At 31.6% G+C, this 21720-nt stretch overlaps 1 protein-coding gene across 4 annotated transcripts in view; it reads left to right on the top strand.

Moving 5' to 3' along the window:
• Syt7 (Synaptotagmin 7) overlaps positions 1-21720 on the top strand; it is an 870553-nt gene that overhangs the window by 238721 nt on the left and 610112 nt on the right. For 2 of the 4 annotated variants that reach the window (XM_076398164.1, XM_076398166.1), the window contains one exon: positions 17509-17544. The exons of the other annotated variants lie outside the window; for them this stretch is intronic. The gene's annotated coding sequence lies outside the window, so the exon portion shown is untranslated. The remainder of the gene's footprint in view (positions 1-17508; positions 17545-21720) is intronic. 4 annotated transcript variants of the gene reach the window in all.

Genomic DNA, 21720 nt, shown 5'->3' with positions numbered 1-21720 from the left:
TTAGGGTACAAAAATAGGTGCTCAAATTGCTCCCATATTCATTAAAAAAATAAATCAATCTTTTATGTAACGTAATATTTCTAAAATATCAGAATATATTTTTATATTCTATTTACGTTTTAGTTTTTAGCTGATTAAGACCCATTTGCAAGAAACCTTTATCTTACCTTTTTAATTTAATGGAATATGCAGATAAGACGCATCAATTACTATTAGAAGAATAAAGTAAGGATCTCAATGTGTCATCTGGTCATCTCGTCTCCTGCTGGCTTGTTTAGCACAATAGTAAAGGCATCAAGTCTCCTCGACACTTGCGGGATCAAAGCCCGCTGGGGCATGGTCGTAAATACAGGTTTGTTATTCTTTAATATTTGTGATTTTCCTTAAGCAAGAGTGCAAGATCTGATAAGGAAAATGATCCCAGTCACGCCAGTAGCAAGGCTGGGTAAGACCAGATGTACTCTGGGATGATCTCTAAATTGGTCACTCGCCAGCTGGTATGCTAAATACCGAAGACCGTGTTTCGGAGCCCACGTTAAGGTGTAGTTCCAATCGAGATAAACCATCGATGGTAAAAAGGAAACTTCAAAATATATTTAAAAAAATCTTCTCCTTATACAGATTTATCTCTCAATGAAACCCTTTTAGTTATTCATTATTAATTTATATACTGTCGTTCGAAAACAAAATATTGTAAACAAATTATATACATGTTTTATGAAAATAATTATATTACCTTTCGATTCAGCATAAAATTCCTTCTAATCCTTATAGTTTTTATTAACTTGTGATCATTTAAACCAAAATAAAGGCAAAAATATTGAAAATGACAAAAAATCACTATTTTTAATGAATACATGTACATATGGAAAATGTGCTAAAGTTTGTTACCTCACCGCTAAAGATGAAACTCTCAAAATATGTGTTTCTAGAGATAATAGAAACGAGACATGTCAAATTGTTTTAGAACTAAGAGTTTTTAAGATACGTTACATAAAAAAATAAACAATTCACAATTATTTTATAAATACAATTTCCATTATATAACTAAATAAATAAATGTTATATGCAATTTTACCGCTAGTTAATTCAACATAGAATTATTTATAATCGCTATAACTTTCATTAATCCGTGATTATTATCATGAAATTAAAATCAGAGATATTGAAAGTGACAAAAAATCGCCAATATTAACGACTATATGGCATATATGGAAAAACTGCCAAATCATTCGTATAAAGACAATAGTCGCCAAATATATGCATTTTGAGTTATTGTAAACTTTATTATTTTTAATATACATTGTTTATTATATAATGTAAGATCTAAAGGCTTTATTAACTTATTATTTTACCAACTGATTTAATATAAAATTCTCTATAATTAATTGTACTATAAATAATCTTTCTACGATTATTTGAACGAAAATGACAGCAAAGAACTTGAAAAAGGTGTAAAACTGAATTTTCACGACGACATATGGAGAAATCCAATCCAGATGTCCCCCACATAAAAAGTAACAGCCACCTGTAAAACTGGAGGTATATGATGATTCGTCGTATAGCTTTGCTGTTCTATTAGATCTTGTCTTCACGTCTGGAGCACGTTTTAGTTAGTCTTTAATTTAACATATTTACCACTTAAAAGCAATATCGAATTTCACTTCTGCTATGAAAACTAAAGCATAATATTTAAATCTTTATTTTATAACCATTAAGATAGATAGACTTGTTATTACGTTATTAACTTTTTCTTCAGTAACAAGCACTAATTCTCCTAATAAGTAATTCTTACAAGTTTTTATTGCTAGAAGTCCTTCCATTTTATCTTAATCTTGGCTAAACTCTTACCAAACTGAAAAAATATTGTTGTTGTTTAAATTCCAGAAAAAATATCTGATAAACCTCCAATGTAAATATCTCAAAATTAATGGACAATTACGGGATAAATAATTATTTTATTACACACATCCCAAAGCTTATAATACAATCAAATACAATTATATAAAGTTAAGCACCACAAAACTGATTATATATGACAGTGACATACCGATGGCCTTCAAATCCTTCGCTAATCAGGACATGTTTAAAGAAGGGTCTGTTTTAATTAAACCAAAACCTACACGGCTTGAAAATAACGTAACCAGTATTAATTAACTTCAAAAGGGGATGACTATTAGCATAGTAAACTAGACATTGAGATCAGGAGTTACATCAGTGGCCCAATTATACACGACTAATTTTGGTACTAGGTAAATAATTACATTAGTTAGCATATAGCATAAACTTTAGTTTTAAAGTACAGTAAATTTTAACTAATAAAACTATTTGAAATATTTCGCTGTATTAATATATGATTTCAATAAATATGGTTCTCGGTCAGGTCAACTTATGTATGCAACAGGTATGTATTTGGGTATAATGAACTAACACTATCATATATAGGGTGGGCCAAACGTCCCGCTTCTATTGACGTCATTTCCGCTGAGTGGTAATAATGGAACAATTATTTTCAATAAATAATGTCACTGTTTCTGCTCGTTCTTGTGGCGTAGATTTATCCAAAATAAAATTAGGACGTCTATACAGCACAATAATGCACAAGATGGCGCGCAATCAAAATGCTAGCGGAACTTTTGCCCCACCCTATACAAATAGTTATCAATATCATACGCTGTGATGTACGGTGTCGCCCAACATTCTAGTCTCTGCTAGTTTGTTGCTAATTTCATCAGTCATAGACTGCAATACACATTGTCACACATTTTGTAGTCTTTTTTCTGTCCTATCAAAATATTCAGTAACTCAACTACATCGTCGTATTGTATATTATACTATAACCGCAATTATATATTACTAGCGACCCGCCCCGGCTTCGCACGGGTGCAATGCTGATACTAAATTAAATACACTACAGAAAAAATATGAACGTTGTATATAAAAACATAGCGGCCCGCTCCGACTTTGCACGAGCATAAAATATATATGCCTATGTCACTCAATGAAAACATGATTAAAATCGATCCAGTATTTTTGGTTCATTCATTACTGCCCTTGGCCTGCACGCATTAAATTTGGAGTAAAACAATTCCTCTTCCCCTATACTTACTATGAAGATTTCCTGCTATCTTTGGAATATCTAAATTCATACAATTTTTATTACATTACACATTTTTAAACGCAAATTTTAAATTTGTAATATCTCCGAATATATTTGTTTAATTTACATGCTGTAAGGAACCATATTGATCTATATTAATTGCACACTGTATTTAAGGTACTTAATTCGATAAGGATTAATGCCGTATTGCTTAAAATAGCTTCGTAAATAAGCCATTTTCTCACGTAAAAAGTAAACAATAAAAATGGTTAATGTGGGTTATCCCTAAAAGATAAACATATACCATCGCGGACATGTTGCCTTAGTATATTATGCATGTATTATACATGTAAACCTTCCTCTTGAATCACTCTATCTATTGAAAAAAACCGCATCAAAATCCGTTGCGTAGTTTTAAAGATTTAAGCGCACATAGGGATATAGGGACAGAAAAGACGACTTTGTTTTATACTATGTAGTGATTTTATAAACCCGCAATTTGGCAGAGCTGGGAAATTATAATTACTACTTTTTCGTATCTGTTTACTTTGTAGCTATATCAAGTACGAAATCATGAGATTAGTTAAATCTAACTTTCAATAAACGTTAAAACAGCCTCTTCTTAGACTCTATAGGCTGACTTGCAAATGGGAAAACTTTCAAAGCTAATAGAACTCAAACTATATTTGAAAGTTTATATCTGGTTGCTTATTCTAAACCGAACGAAACCGAAAAGAAATCAATTGGCAGAATTCAAAACGAATATGAATGTATTCGTAGATAAACGCTGCCAATTGTCTTGTAAATAATCTACACTTACTTTCACCAATTAAACAATATCAAATAGTCTTACCGATAGTACAAGATTTTATAAATGACGCTCTTATGGTCAACCAAATATTAGATTATTCGCTTAACTGATTATTTTAGAATCATAGTATTTCATTAATGGAGAAAATACGATGCAAAATTCTTGTTCTTCTTGTTGTAGAAATAGCAGATCATAGAGCTATAAACACCTCCCTAATTTCCCTGTTTTCAATTTTTAAAGGAGTTAATGTAGTCGTTATTTGTTAGTGCTAAAACTTCTACATATTTATCTAGTATTAAACACTTGATTTTTCAAACATCTTTTCATCCTTCAAGCAGTTTCGCTCAGATAGTATATAATTCCTAGTAAAAAATTGCTATAATTCCCATTCAAATATCAAAAGAAAGAAAGCCACACAAACAAAAACAGGTAAAAATGTTTAGTGAAAACCTTATAGATCATTTAACTGGGGGACAAAATTGCTAGCAACTTGTCACAACTTTTTCAGGCACATTGGCCGGAAATAAATCCGGCAGGATTTATTAACTGTTCAGTAGCACTGACATAAACCGGCTGCAAATTAGCTCAAAACTTTTTATTTCTGCTATTGTAAACTCCTGTTTTGTTGACATTTAACATTTACAGCACGTTGCCGAAATATAATCGCCTGCGAATTCGATATTCTAAGGGTATCGGTATATCTTTGATTGATTTAGACCCATTTAATGGGGTAAAATTTGCTCGAATTTTTTGGGTAGGAAAAGGATAAATGCGTGAGATGACTGTTGAAATGATAGAACAAAAATCGAATCGTAATTTTTAAGAGCGAATCACACATACATGCGTACCCGATATTTCCTGAATATAGATTACATTTTCAAATTACAAAAAATAATCATTAAAACTTTTGTAACTTATAATATAAACAAAATATAATGCAAAATTGAAACAGACATAATATAGAAATAATGGATACTACTTCCACTAAGTTAAAATTGTCAGTGATTGCTTGAAAATTGGATCTATTTTCTATAGTCTTGTCATTAGTTATTGACGAAACTCAAATGGTAGGGCTAGCATTATATCAACTTATTTTATATAAGGATTTATAATAAAAATTATAGCTTTAAATATATAAAAATAATAATTTTATAAAAATTTGCTTAATACATTGGTACTAGTCGTTATGACTTAACACTTCTATTTTTCTGTTAAATGCACCCCATTATACTAGACTACATAAGATTAAAAGGCTTGATTCTTTTGAGTGTGTGTTTTGTTCTAATGTTATCCAAGAGTTGTATTACTTTGATATCGATATGAAAATAGAGTCACTCCTAATGTATCCTTGCTATTCTCTTGATTTCCAGAATAATTACATCTTATATTATAAAATGTCACAAAACTGCAACTAGTTATACAGTTATAATAGCTTGTAAGTTAGGGTTTGTTTTATTATACTTACATTGAACTCTTTTCCATACCACCTATGAGTTAGAGATCTAGGTGCATTTTTTACGTATGTATTAAAAATTGTATTAAAAATGCAATGTCTGAAAGTTCTATGAGATCTCTTATTTATTAATTAAGTGCTATATTACCCAACAGTGCATTAAGGGATGTTCTACATGAAGGGAGTTGCATATCTCTAAGCTTTCTGTGGGTACTTTCCAGACTAACCGTTTTCTTTGAAATAATTGTATGAAATTATGTTTATATTGAAAAAAATACTCACTCTTTTTATACAATTCATATATTTGATCTCCAATAGAGCTAACATCAAGCTGATCTTGATTCGCCACCCGTTTCGTATTAAGGACGGTTCCTTTTCGATGAATCCAAGATTACATTATTAATTTTTAAAGATATTTCAGTGACCGTGTCCATACTAATATTCAGTGTAGCTTCAACATTCTAAAAATAGTTTCGATAAAAACCGTAGCAACTTAATATCTAGCAGTAAAAATGCTTACCTCTCTAACGAATTTTACTGACAAGAGGGGGCCTCCATTATCTCGTTCTTGTTGGAAGTGACTGACGTTTGACATCCGGGCGACTCTTGCATCATGGCTCAGTTACTTATTCGAACTTATCAGACATCATTATATCTCTTTTTAACTGGAATAATGTAAGAAGAAAAATACTGTCTAGTTCTAAAACAAATTTCCCAATTACAACAGGCAATACATCAAACATGACTTGATGGCGTGAGTTCACTCTTATTTTGATTGGACTCACTCATCGCTTTTAGGGTAAATGTTGTGGCTCGGTGAATGGAGGTAAAACAAAATGAAACAGTGGTGTTTGCATTATGGGACCGTTATTTATTGGCAATATAAAAAAAATGTGAAAAATACAAATAATAAAACGGATGGCACCGGAGTTACCTGTTGACGAGGCTTGGGCAGTCGACCACTGAATGAATCGAAATACCCTTCAATAACATCCCAGATAAACGTCTCGGGCTTGCCGCCAGCTATTCGTTATCGGGTTCTAATTGGTGCTGCTGGCACCCCGCCCGTTTTCAACATCTGTGATTATATTTCTGGGTCTTTTGTAGACCGTTATTCCACGATGTAAAATTCGAATGCCTCAAGGTAGCTACACGCTGATCAAAATACATTTTATATTGGTTAACTATAGAATTATTGTGATAAAGTATTAATGTTTTTACCAAATAACCATTTTTAAAAAATACAAGCTCCGTACGAAATTATATGACATTCATACAGCCCATTAAACGATTGATTCTCGATAGAATGACCGACCCCAAGCTCATTTCTCAAGAGCAAGGCGTTCCCCGCGCCTCCTTACTCGATATTTCCCCCATTTTTCAGTTGTACTAAACAGAAAATAAATGGCGAGGACCAGGTCAGCACTGCCCGAAAGAAGTCGTAATCGAAAATCAAACGGCGACCGTCGGAAAGAGATTTATTTAATTTCGGCCTGTCGCCGAGAAGGGACCGCAGGAAATTAAGGACAAAAAAATACAAAAGGAATTCGTTTATTAAGCGCCGGGACGAGAATCCGTCTTCGAGGGGGGGTTGATAGAGGCGACGTAACGAACAAAAAGTATTTTGTTGGTCCGTTCTTTCGGTGGCAACGTAACGGTTTTTGCGTGAGTTGTGATGATTTCTCGTCGGAATTACAAAAAAATTGATTTTTTTCCGAAAGGAACTGTCATTTAAAAATCTGGGAATAATGTGAGAAAAATGTACATTGATCACAAATTTGAAGGAAATGCTTTTAATATATAGGCAGATCATTCAAGTAAAAATTAGCGACAGTAAGATTAGAGGGTAAAATTAAGAAAGACGGTACGCTATTCACTAAATATAGGGTGCGGCAAAAGTCCAGCTACCATTCAGCTCAGTTTCGCATTTACTATTTACGTATTACTAAGGAACAGAAACAGAGAAAATATTTATTGAAAATAATCGTACCATTATTGACACTCTAGCGGAAATTGCGTCAAGAATATCCTAATGGTCCAGCGCCTCACAAAACTACAATTTATCGTATACATGCGAATTTTTGACAGTACTGTACGACAGCCAACAGGCCTTATTCTGGGGGACAACAGACATCTTGTAACGCTGAAAATGTGACTCTGGTGCGCGATAGTGTGGCAAAATCATTTGCACATCAATTCGAAAACCAGATTCCCAGTTATACATTTCTGCACGCAGTTTAAGACGAATTTTAAAATCTGATTAGAAAATGTTCCCGTACAAAATTCAATTAGTCCAAAAATAGCTTCAGAGCTTTCCTGATTAACGAGTTTAGTACGGTAATTCAATCTCAAGGAAATTGAAGTTTTTTGTTTAAATTGATAATGAGCGATGAAGCCCATTTTCACAGTTCTCACGTCAATAAACAGAACAGTCGGTTTTTGGGGAACCCAGAGTCCTCAATTAATTTATGAGACATCATTGCATCCTCTAAAAACAATTGTTTGGTGTGGTATTCATGCTGGAACCATCATTGGTCCCTATTTTTTTGAAAATGACCAAGGTGTTGCAATTACTATTACTACTGGAATGGTACCAAGACATTTGGCCGAAATGGAAGGGCAAGGGCTAGAGGACATGTGGTTTCAGTAAGATGGGGCCACAGCACACACAGCTTGTTCAACAATTCAGTTATTACTTATATATTATTCAGTTATCAACTTACTTATATTTTCTTTGAGAAACGTTATAGGCAATCAAATTGGTAGCACTAATTTACCTAGCTAGCTTAATACTATACATTTATTATTACCTAGGTAGCTTAATTTACTAACTAATTAAATTAACTAATTTTAACTAATAACTCTGTATGATAATTTCTTTTTGTCCTATAACATTAAATAAAACGGATTTTTTGTCACCCATGTGAAAATATGAACCATATGTTCTCATTAAAAATGGCGAAATATTAACTTTTCCTCTTGTAAACAGTAGAATCCTCTTTTATTGCAAACCAACAGTAATCTGCTAACATTTTACCATTCCATATTCCTTGATAATGCTCTTCTGTCTGTTTTATATCTGTGTGAAAGCGTTCACTTTATTCAACACTCACCATTCCAAGATTGGAGAATGGGAATGCAAGAAATATATTTTTAAATACATTCTGTGTCCCAGCATTTTGTTCGTAGCAAATTTGTTACAAAGAACTCATTAAACACTTACTAAGAAACATTTTCAGCTTCAAGATTGCCATAATCCATTACTTTCTTTCGAGATAAAAAGCCGCTAATGTTTTCGCTGTAAGATTTTCATCGAATTCATTGTTTTTTGTTATAGATTTTTTTATTTCTGGACCAACAAAAATGCTTTCTTTTAATTTAGCATCACTTAATATAGAGAAAACAGATTTGAAAAATAAAAATTACTTTACCATTTACATCCATGCCTATAAGCCAGAAAATATCTTCTTAAGCCAAGTTCTATATGTAGGGGTGGAAGAATCCCGTCTTCTTTTGTAATAAGTCAACGTGTGGCCCAGTATTATCACACAAGAATATGGGTTTGCTTCCGTAACTTTCTAAATGACATTGTCAGACATATGTAGCAGCAGTTTAATTCCGTTTTAGAGTCTTATAATATACTAAACTGATCCTACCATATACATAAGAAAATGTTATGGCCATCTATATTCAATATCAATATTCCATATATCATTTTCGAGTATAACGAGTTTCTGCGAGGTTTCGTGATCGTCGACGAAACATGGCTCCACTGCTATATGCTGGGGACCATAGAACAGTCAGTGTAATTTACGCGGCTAACGTGCGCGGAAGATGACGAAGATTGTCCTATCCCCCAAAGAAGTGATGGCCACCATTTTCTCATTGGGCAAAGAAAATTTGGCACCGACTCACACCTCCATCATTTCCACGGCCAAATTGGTTGAAATTGGGACTACGAACTGCTGCCCAATCCACCTTATTTTCTAGATACGGGCCAGTGCGACTTCTTTATATTATCGAACTTGAAAAAATCGCTCGCCGGTCAGAAATTTGTCTCGAATAAAGAGTTAATCACCACATCGCTCACATACAGATGAAACTGGGGAAGTCGTGATATCCATGAACTGAACTAGATGAATTATAAAAAGCATGAAGTGATTTTTCCTCTCCGAGCTCTATTATTAAGGCTTTCTACTTAAATCAGCCTTTTAAATCTAACGTTTTTCTCATTCTTGCCATAGAGTCTGTTGGGCAATTTAATTTTCTAAAATAAAATTAATATTGCCGATTAAACAGAGTGGGGTTTACCTTACCAGCCGGTTAGCAATTGAATTATACATCGCGAACATTAATAATGTAGACGGACTGCGCCCATATTATCAAGCTAATGAGGGTGAAAAGTTCTCTCCATCGCGTAATATTTTATTTAAATCGCATGTTTCAATATGGAATTAAATTGATATGAGTATACTGGTAATAGCTATAAATATCGCCACAATTACCTTGGCTTTAATGATTAAAAATGGCAATTTTCATTTCTTGATTCGAGTGTATTAATAGCCAGGTTTTTGAATATGATTTAACAGTAAAATTTTATAAAAAATTTGCGTTGCATAGAATTAATAATTATTTTAACACATTATTGTGGGATATGGCGGCTTCTAACAAACTTTCTGAATCCATTGAAGTGAACTACCCTGTGTTCAATTTTTTTTGCTTGTTGGTTCATATTTTGCCAATCCTTTGTTTAACCCTAACCTATTCTCAGTTCCTCCTTATTTATTTTACATGTTTTTCCATCTATATCGTCTTCGACAAATCATAGGCCTATGTTAAAATTGTTCTTATTATCACAGTGGTTATTTCATCATTATTATTTTCCGTTTATTATATACCTTACATTTCCTATATATTCGGATTATTTATTAATATAATTGTATCCTGCGACTATTCTTAATTTTCTTTATTTTTTGATTTCATATGCCTTTTATTTTTCTCCCTTTTCTCTGCTTATTTAAGTCATTATTTCTCCTTCTCTCTTCTTCTCTGTAGGCTTCCACACTGCAGCCTCTAATTCTTATCTTTGCTCCATTTAATTGACTTCTGGTTTCTATCAAATCTAGTTCAAAAATTTTGGTTTCATTGTCCATAAATTTGTAAAATAGGAACCCACTCTTATGTTCACCAAAAATTGACCTTTTTAAATATCGTTTGTTCATTTGATTTCACGTAACCTGAATGAGTGGTGCTCTTCATTATTTTACTAATTATTAATATATTTCATTTTTGGCTTGTAAAGGTAATAATAATTAAATAGAGATGCGACTAAAGAAGGAATTATGTATACCGCTTTTGCAACCTTAGATCCCATTAAATAAATATACTCATAATTTATAAATAGCAGCTTTGGTATTTGCAACTACTGATAATTAATTTTTTGACAGAGCTTAAAAATACTTTTGATACATCAACATTTTGAATTTACCACCTATAGTTACACTACACTATACTATATATACACTACACTTACACTATACCACCACTATAGCTATGGAGTTATTCGTAGTCAAGCCGATCTACCGACCATAAAACACACTATTGTGGTAACATGTGAAGATAACACAGCTATCTGAGTGTCTCCAAAGAATCCAGTAATAGCATCAAATAACCTTCAAATATAGTTTGATTAAATACAACTGTCGCTGAAGGCATTACGTATTAATATAAGTGAAACATAACCCATGTAAGATTCACATTCGTAGAAGAACAACCCACCATTGAATATCACTAATTGTCAACTTCCCCAAGCTGAAGATGCCAATTGTCTGAGTATGCATCTAGATTGACGCCTAACTTGAAAGAAGCACTTACTTACTAAACTAATCAACTTGGATTTAAACTATATCAAGTATATTTGGTCATTGGGCGCAAATCAAGTGCAAGTTATGATTAGATAAAACGGTATTGCTATATGACTCAATACTTAAACTTATTTGGTCATATGGCATCAACTATGGGGTATAACCATTATACAACGGCACCAAAACAAAGTGTTTCTTGCCATTGTCGATGCTCCATACTATGTCTATAATGCAGTAATACAACGCTGTATCTGTCTATAGCCAATAACCTGTATAATCCAAAATATTTGTGTTAAGTACTTTAAAACAGTGTTAGTATACCCTAATTGGCCCGCTAATTAGATAAGCTAATATAATATTATACAAGAGCAATAATAATTAAAAAACTTAGTAATTTAGTATAAATAGCTGTTAATGTTATGGATAATATATTATAGGTTTGGTTTTGTTTTGTTCTTGCCCCTTTTACTTACTTTATTCCAAACAACAAGCTCTGTACAAATTACCATATTATCCAACTCTTTTATTCTATGAACATTTCGCAAACTTTCTCGACAGAATACTAATATTTTGTTTCCAACTTAATCTCTAACCGCTCTAGTTCCTGTCTTATTATACCGACACTTTTACTGACTTAAATAATTTATGTCGCGCTAATTCGAACATGCAAACTGCTTCATTATTAGTGAATTGCTAATGTGTCTATACATATTTACCAACCTTAATGGAATTTAAATTTGCATTAATTCCGCTTGGCCAAGAAATCGCGAAAAACTTCTCATTCCCGTCAACCTTCCTGCAGACTTAATTTCAGCTTTTTCAACTATTTATGTTTAGTTATTTCTGCTCCGGCAGTGCCGCGTGAATTTCAAATGAACCATTTTCGTCAAAACTGCATACGTTTGTTTAAGTTTTATGTGCCGTTATAACCGTAACGTATATTAAGTAAAATAAATGAGAGCGTAATAAAGAGCTTGTCCTTTTTCAAGATTTTGTAACGATGGAACAAAAACTTATGCGAATACGATGTTATACATAACCAAGAGAATATTGTGCTGAGTTTTCTTACTGTATTATTAAAATGCCAAAGAGTATTTTAGCTCGGCAGTCTCTAGTACCAATTGGTGAATTAAAATTTTAATAAAACCATCTTCCTGGTTATCATTGAGGAAATAGAATTAATAAATTAAAAAACAGTAAAATTGGTAAATCAAGTCAACTTACAACTTGCATTTCTTAATGTATTAGTCAATAGATCACTTTTCAGATCGTTTCAAACATATTAAAAAGAACCAGTCTCCTTTGCCTTAGCCAAAATATAAATGCATCTAATATTCCATCAGCGTAGAATACTATCAAATTAGTAACTGAAAATACTTCTAGAGAAATCCAAGTATTTATTCTTAAAACTCATAAAACAGGTCAATTGAAAAGCCCCGGCATGATACATAGATGGCGCTACTATAATTAAATCCATACGTTTTTTCGTCAGCCTTAACTCTAACTCAAAAGATGCGTGTATAAATTTGACAGCTGACGAATCATTAGTTTATGAATTATAGCATTTTGAGTGAAGCAACTTTTGTTACTGTGAAAAAATGGATAAAAAAGAATTTCGCGTATTGATAAAACATTGCTTTTTGAGGGGAAAAATACAGTTAAAGCAAAAACTTGACCTGATGCCGAGTTTCCGGATACTGCCCCAGGAAAATCAACCATCAAGGACGTGGTGAAATGAGCACCGAAAACGGTAAACGCAGTGAATACTCAGAAAAGGTTGTTACCGAGGAAAACATTTAAAAAAATCCACAAAATGATTTTGATTGAAACTGAACGAAATAGCAGACACGCTAAAGATATCAATAGGTCAATTGAAAGGTGTTGTGTTATTGAGAATAATGTTATAATAGAGTAACTACATAGTATTAGATGATATATTTGCACGTATTTTGATTAGTGATATCTATAGGTGAAAATGAGAAGTACTAATGTAATAAAATATTATATAGAGAGTTAGTTAGTGTTAATAGGGACGTTAGTAATGGAATGTTCAACATTACAACTTCTACATTCATTTGTTTTGTTATTTGATTTTGATTGTACAACATTTTGTTGCAACTAACTAACATACTCACCAGACATAGCGTATTCACATTACTTGTTCAGATTGATGCAGGATGGCTCTGCTAGTAGACGCTTTCAAAATGCTACAGGATGTACAAAATAGATGCACGATAGGAACTTGAAACCAAGACAGTTCAGTATCGCCAGTTGCCAGAAAAATATAAAAAATGATTAAAAATATCTCGATTATTATACAATTTTTCTCAATGAGTGCCTCTTTAGTGTGAAAAAATAATCAGAGTACATGTCTGAGTATAATTAAATATCAGACAAATTGAAGATCTAAAAAGAACTGAGAGAGTTAGAGAGAAAAATTAAATTGTTTTAATCGTAATATAGTTTATAATGCCTATAGAGCTGTTCACAACGTATATTTTTTGAAAATTCTTCATTATTCCATTATATTCCCTTTTTTTCATAAAAAAATCAATAACGATTTTCTGAAATTTTCCGAGTATTTTTTTTATAAAACGACATCATCTGGAGGTTTTCAATAAATCCTGATTAATATGCCCTTCAATTTTTTTTTCCAATGACTCCCACGACGGCTGCTTGAGAACTGTAAAAATTACAAAGTCGAGCTCTTAGACCGACGCGATAATAACTCGCCTTTTGGGCAAGATCATTTGCGGCATAATTATCTAATTAATTTACTCTAAGCCGTTTAATACGTATAGTAATTGCGGTAATAGAACAAGTAATTTAGTAACCTCGAGGAAATATGGGAGGCAGTATAGAAGAGGAAATCTTTACAATGGACCCGGTTGTTTATTGCTGCACAAAGCGGAGAGATTTCTAATTTATGGGCATTAAAGAAGTATTGTGCTGTATGTTTGCGAAGTTGTAGGGCGCTTTAGGGGGTAATTTATGCGAATCAATTCCTCATTTATGGCCCCAGTCGACATGGCAATAAGTTCGAACAATATGTTCTAACGGTTTTAAAAGATTTACGAATGTACCTTACAGTTTCAGTTCAATAATTGAATTTTTGATAATAAATTGTTATAATAATGTAAATTATTTATTGAAAGTGGCGAAAACTTGAAAGTGTTTGTGTTGAATTTGTACAAAATCTTTAGTTCATCAGGCCAATATTATATTGTGCTGAAGAAGAAAATACACAGCGTTCAGTTAAAGTATGTAAATGTTCGATAGCCTATAACTCCGAAACTATAATAGACTAGCGACTCGCCCCGGCTTCGCACGGGTGCAGTGCTGATACTAAATTAAATACACTACAGAAAAAATATGTACGTTGTATATAAAAACATAGCGGCCCACTCCGACTTTGCACGGGCATAAAATATATATGCCTATGTCACTCAATGAAAACATGATTAAAATCGAACCAGTATTTTTGGTTCATTCATTACTGCCCTTGGCCTGCACGCATTAAATTTGGAGTAAAACAATTCCTCTTCCCCTATACTTACTATGAAGATTTCCTGCTATCTTTGGAATATCTAAATTCATACAATTTTTATTACATTACACATTTTTAAACGCAAATTTTTAATTTGTAATATGTCCGAAAATATTTGTTTAATTTACATGCTGTAAGGAACCATATTGATCTATATTAATTGCACACTGTATTTAAGGTACTTAATTCGATAAGGATTAATGCCGTATTGCTTAAAATAGCTTCGTAAATAAGCCATTTTCTCACGTAAAAAGTAAACAATAAAAATGGTTAATGTGGGTTATCCCTAAAAGATAAACATATACCATCGCGGACTTTTTTGTAGACCTTTTTATATGTACAATACTGTAGTACATTAATTTGATCTAACTCGTAGGGTTAGGCAGCGTTTTTGCTAATTGCTAAATAAGCCTAAAAAAATAGGTTAATTTACGACATCACGTTAGAAACCTCTAAAATTAGCAATGTTACCTTAGTATATTATACATGTATTATACATATAAACCTTCCTCTTGAATCACTCTATCTATTGAAAAAAAACGCATCAAAATCCGTTGCGTAGTTTTAAAGATTTAAGCGCACATACTGATATAGGGACAGAAAAGGCGACTTTGTTTTATACTATGTACTGATAATTCAATTAAGTCGAATTGTGGTTGAAAACGTGGCGTATCAAAGCAAATGAGACAAAATCCACCCATGTGACATTCACCATGCATAGAAGAACATGTGCCTCAGTAAAATTGAATAAATCATGAATTCCGGCAAGCAGACAAGGTTAAATATCAGGGAATTCATTTCGATCGACGTTTGGCTCGGAAAAAACCATATAGTGACAAAATGCAAACAGCTTGGCTAAAAGCTTAAACTAAACCAAATATATTGGCTGGTAGGGTGTAAATCTAAATTATCATTAGATAACAAGGTTTTGCTATATAAGTCAATACCGTTTAGACCTATAATAGAACTGTGGGGTACTACTAGCAAATCTAACATAGATATCATCCAGAGGTTCCAGAATAAAGTGTTGCGAGTCATCGTCGATGCCCCATATAGGTGTCCAACAAACTGATTCAGCGCGATATCCCCTTAACACCCATAACGAGTGTAATTCAAAGTATTAGTGCGAAGTACTCTGAAAGACTATTAGTGCATCCTAATGCACTCGCCAAACAGTTAAAATGTACGCGATGACAGTTAAGTGCGTAGGCTGAAACGCAAACTACCATACGAACTGATTAATAGACACATAGAGTGAAATTTAATAATCTCAATGAGTTAAAATAAGTTAAGGTAGAGTTTAAAATAAGTTAGAATAGAATTAATTAAAAATAAGATTTAGAAGTACAGCAGATTACTTACTGAAGTGATCTTCTACATGTCAGGATAGTTATATTATATAACGGAAATCATATAATAATACTTATTGCCCACGGGCAGATTGTTGACGTTCTAAGAGTTTAATAAAGATTAAAAATTTGGTGAACGATTACGTAATTAACATGCTGAAGAATACCCAGTATCTGAATTTGAACATATTCTGTAATTCACAAGACCAATTTTCTACTTTGTTGAATAAGGAAAAACGCAGCAAACAGTTTAAATTTGCAAATGTTCGCTAGCTTATAACTCGGAAACTCTAAAAGATACGATAACGTAATCATTATATCGATAAGTAATTAGTGTGTCAATTAGAACAAATTCCGTAATTCACAAGACCTTTTTTCGATTTTGTCAAATAAGGGAAAAGTGGACAGTAGAAATATGTAATATTAACTCAGAAACTATAAACGATAATTCATTTGGGCGAGCGATTACTTAATCCCCACGCTGAAGAACATATAATGTATATATCGATCATGACTGATGACTGAACTTATTGGGCTCTAAAATGTATGAAAACAAGTTTGACGAAAAGAACTCTGTTCTTGCACATACATTTCTATAGTTTCCACGTTATAGTGTCATCAATTTTGACCTGAAAATGTGTCAGTGCTTAAAGAACAATCTATCAAACCGATATCGCTTCTATTATCGGTCAAATATCAGCTAACAATATAAAATATTTCAACACTCTAAACCATAATCTCTCTAATACTGAATGTTAAAAATATAGCATAAAATATTCTGTTGTGAAACTTATTATTTATCTTGCATCATAGCTATACTGACAATGCTTCTCGAATTTCTTCTCTACTAACTAACTTGTAACTTGAGTAACTTGTTTTGAATATGAAAATATAACAGTATTTGTGTGTACTGTTCCCTTATTTGTATTCCACTTATATTTTTACTCAAACCAAAGTTTATTAAAATCCTCCTCTATATAGAAAATATAACTTTTATATAATTATTAGGGGTATTGAGACGTTTATTAGTAATCATATAAGCCTAATATGTCTCTACTAACATAAGGCTATAGTTTATAGTTAGGCCCGTTTTTTAATTTAGGTTATATAGTATTTTATTTACTACAGCTTCACTATTAAATAAAATACAGAGATTCCTTTAATGGAATGAACTAGAGCTATTTATAATTATATAAACAAGATAGTATACCACAAGCAGGATTATTCAGCAAAATTCTTCATCAGGTTCGTGATTGATTTAACAGGCTATATAATTATTTATTGTCATCAAAATGCCGGAATGTGCGTAACCCATTACTGTAATAAGATGACCTAAGCCTCATAAGGCCACTTAATTAATGTTTAATGCTTACTTTTTTTGCAGGATTTTTCATTAGACCTATCTACTAGATTGATCCTGGTGAGTGCTATATATACAAATTAAATATTAATAATAACGTTAATTTTAAAACTAACTCGACTCTACAACAGAGACAAGTAATAATCAATAAAACAAAAATGACAGACTAAAAATAATAATGAATCATTTTAAGATTCATTTTCAATATGGACCCAATATTTCATAGGACTTCAGTTCATTTTCATTCATCAACTCAATTAACCAAAAATGGATTGGCTGTTGCAATTTGATAGGTTTGTGTGCTCAATTTTTCAAGAACCTTCAATAAAATGTCCTTTTATTGAGTTTTGGTTATTGTTGTGAGTGAATTGTTAGATAAAATGTTCAAAATCGTTTATAAAGAAAGCATTAATTATGATTTTGATTATACAACATTTTACTGCAACTAACTAACATACTCACCAGACATAGCGTATTCACATTACTTGTTCAGATTGATGCAGGATGGCTCTGCTATTCGTATATTAATTTTGTCGTTCAGTAACAGTTTCAGTGATTCCGTATATAATATCTTATTTATAAAATAAGATTTAACGAAATTGATTTTTTACATATTCTAAATCACAGAAAATACGAAAATATAATTAACCAAAACAGTTTTTACTCAAAGTTTGTATGACAGCCCAATACTTCTGTAATAATTATTATGTTTTTATATTATATATTTAATTATTTATGCATCCCTTCAGAGAATGTATATGTTAAAACACTATATATCATCTTATTTTTAGTATTTTGTTATTTAGCTATTTAAGCTACGTATTTATATTTATATGTCATATTTTAGCACAAACTCTGTATACTGATTAAAATAACCATCAACCGAAAATTCATCATGTCTCCAGATTGTTTGCAAATAATATACAACAAAAAGTGATCAGAACATATGTTAACATAGACTACATGTTAAATACTGCATTTTTCTCATTAAGCCCTTTCACTATTAACTCATAAATATTAATCAATTGTTGTATTATATTTAGTTTTGGGCTAAAGTCATATTTTAGTTAAGAACTACAGAACCCGAGGAAAGCTTGCTTTCTCCAAAGTTGTTGACAATATTGAGTGAAATGAGGATAAAATCGGCGCAATTAGTAATAAAATAGTTACCATTAATGAAATGATAAACACAATAGAACCTAGTTTTCCTTTCTGCGATAAACGTTTTATTACAATAAAATTAAAAGTTGTATAAAAAACAGAGAGTAATATTATCTCGAACGTTATATTTTTTACGTAGAATCTACTTTAAATGGCTACCATTTACAACTTTCCAAATAATATAGCCGCTCTAAAATCTTATAGAGTTTTTCAAGCCCCACAAAACAATACTTAGAACGGTAGCAAGGACAGCTGTTCTCCATATGCTGCATTCTCATATTATACTTTACATTACTTGCTATTATGCTTTTTTTCTGTCTCTTATATGGCATTTTTTCTTTTTGTCCGATATATAAAACTAGTTGACTATAACCAATAGAATGAGAACAACATATTTCCCCAGCCATTCCAGTTTTAACAATTCATATATTAAATGTATAAATATGTCTTTTCAATGAGAAAATATAGCAATTTTTGCAAGATTAATATAAAATGGGTTATCCCAAAAAGGTTAAAATTAAATGGACTTTTTGTATATTAGCATGATTTGTGTTTTGAACCAAGTAATTCTCATTTGTAAACTTCGAATCGAAAGAAAAAAATATAAGAGAAAGCCGAAAGTTAATGAAGTGTAGTAACTCTATATGAAAAAAAAACTTAACCCGCAGTATGGGTATAGATATTGATAATTTCGACTACCAATTGTTTCGATTTATATGTATATACTATGACCGAACAGTCCCTCACTTCTTACGGAGAAGTAGATGTATATATATATGTATAACTACATATATACGTTACGTATATATAAAAAGAAGTCCTAACTAAATAACACACCTTATATAACAGATAACTAATATATAACTTATAATACAATATAATGTATACTATCAATGAAACTTTTATTTATATTACATTAAGCTACTTTCTTAAACAAGTATTATTAATTTAATAACTGTTAACCAAAAAAAAACATCTGGCTAAAAGAACAATGCCCTAAAGTAGTTTGGATTAAGTTACAGTTATCAGAAAGTCGAGGAACAATGACTCGGTGTAAGAAAATCGGGGAAAGCTTTTAAGAGCCTATTCTCTGACCATCGCCTAATCCAAAAAAGCCCCATCTGCTTGTTTCCCCTCGAAATAAAATTATCGAAGTTACATTAGATTTACATGTTTCCCTCTGGCACCTCCAGAATTTAGTAGTCAACTCTGTTGCTATAAAATAATAAATAAGCTGCTATTTTATATTATGTATAGTTATTATTTACATATATCTAAAGTTTTAAATTAATAGTTATGATCAAATCTTTTAGACCATTAAATTTTATCAAAAAATTCTACTCTCTAATGGATGAAAAACTTTTTGTGTCATCATCTATCAGTCGAGAGTAGAACTAAAATCCAAGCGCCATCTATTTCTTTTACGTTATTAAAACCAAAATTTGGAATTAAATTTTACTGTTTATTTTATTTATATAAATTATAATACAATTTGTCCGTACAGTGACTTCAAACTAGGCGCTTATCTAGTAAAACCCATTGGCCTTCACTGTCTAATAAATCTCAAATCAATCAATATCCAATCATGTACCTAATAAAAGTTATTAGCACTTTTCTTTGTTGTTATCATTTAGTTCACTTCACTATGCAACTACACAAGATTACACGGTTTGGTTCTCAAAGTCTGAGTCCTACGTCACTGTTATTCAAAAGTTCCAGCACTTTAATGTTAACAAGGGAACAGAGTATTTTGTCATGCCGTGTACAGAATCTCCTAATTTCCTCTATAACAGTTAAAATCCGGTTTTAATATTTTCCAGTAAAGCAGAAACTTATTATGTACGTATAATTTAGATCTTTATACATGAGTCCTTTATAACAAACTTTATCGAAGGCTTGCGCTATATCCAAAAATATAGCTAAGTAGACTTTTTTGTCTTCGTAGACTATTTTTATAACTTCAGTGGTTCCATGTATCAGGTCAATTGTTGAATGTTTGCTCATACAACAAAACTGATGTGCAGTTATTAGATTTTTTTCTATCTACCTGGTAACTTATGTATATTTTTCTCATGTTTCTTTCTCATAATATGACTACTCTACTCAAAGATTCTAAATTATCTTTTTAACACACTTCTAGTTTCCAGAAAATTAAATATTGATACCTTTATAACGTCTAAACCAGCAATTTTCTCATAGCCTCGTAAAAGTGGCTGTTTTTTAAATTAAATGCAACTTCGAGCGAAAAGAGGTAATTTCCTTGAAAGAATACTTTTTCGTTTAACTTTTTTTCTGTAAGTTAAAGGGTAATAATATTTTTGCTTATTAATTATTTTTGCTTTTGCTAATTTAACTATAAATTAAATTTCAGACAAAAGATATATAGATAGACAAAGTAATTTTATACAAAATTAATCTGATTTAATTATTTAGGTAAATACTTACTGTTATAAAGAGGTAATTTCCTTAAGGTTTTAAGTATTTTTATTTTAGTTTTTCGATTTAATAGTTAATGTAAATAGGAAAATCTGACGCTTGATTGTATCATAATTACTATCAGTTGCTACATTTACGTCAAAATCTACCTTAAGCAAACTATTCATATTCGACTAACATAAAGATAGTGTTCCAATAATAATAAATGTGTATTTCCCGTGGTACGCTATATCACTAGCTGTAATGACAAGTTTAAACTTATTATCTCAAGTAGCTTGTTTACACGAATATTTGCTTACATTGACGTCTTGCATGCTTCTACCCAAAATGTGCAAATCAACATCGTTAAATTTAAACAGGATAGCTAAAGAAGTGAGTGATATAGATGAAATATTAGGAATATTTGAGAAAAGAGTGGAAAATATCTTGTATAAAGAGTTAGAGATGCGAAAGCTCTGTTTCTTGCTGCAATTCTTCTGGTTTGTTCTGGCCATGTATGAGACATGAGACCGCTCCAAAATAACACTATTAAACTCCAAAATCGATACGTCGGATAGTCAGAGGGGAGCCAATCGTGTTTACCGGAAATGTTATGATCAGAATGTTTTAGGATGCCAAGCAGGATAACGTTAATTAATT

This window comes from Rhynchophorus ferrugineus, unplaced genomic scaffold (genome assembly GCF_030347505.1).
Source record: "Rhynchophorus ferrugineus isolate W39M unplaced genomic scaffold, kcgeb_rfMv2 rfM3, whole genome shotgun sequence".
Lineage (NCBI taxonomy): Eukaryota > Metazoa > Arthropoda > Insecta > Coleoptera > Curculionidae > Rhynchophorus > Rhynchophorus ferrugineus.
This window is presented reverse-complemented; position numbering and strand designations above follow the sequence as displayed.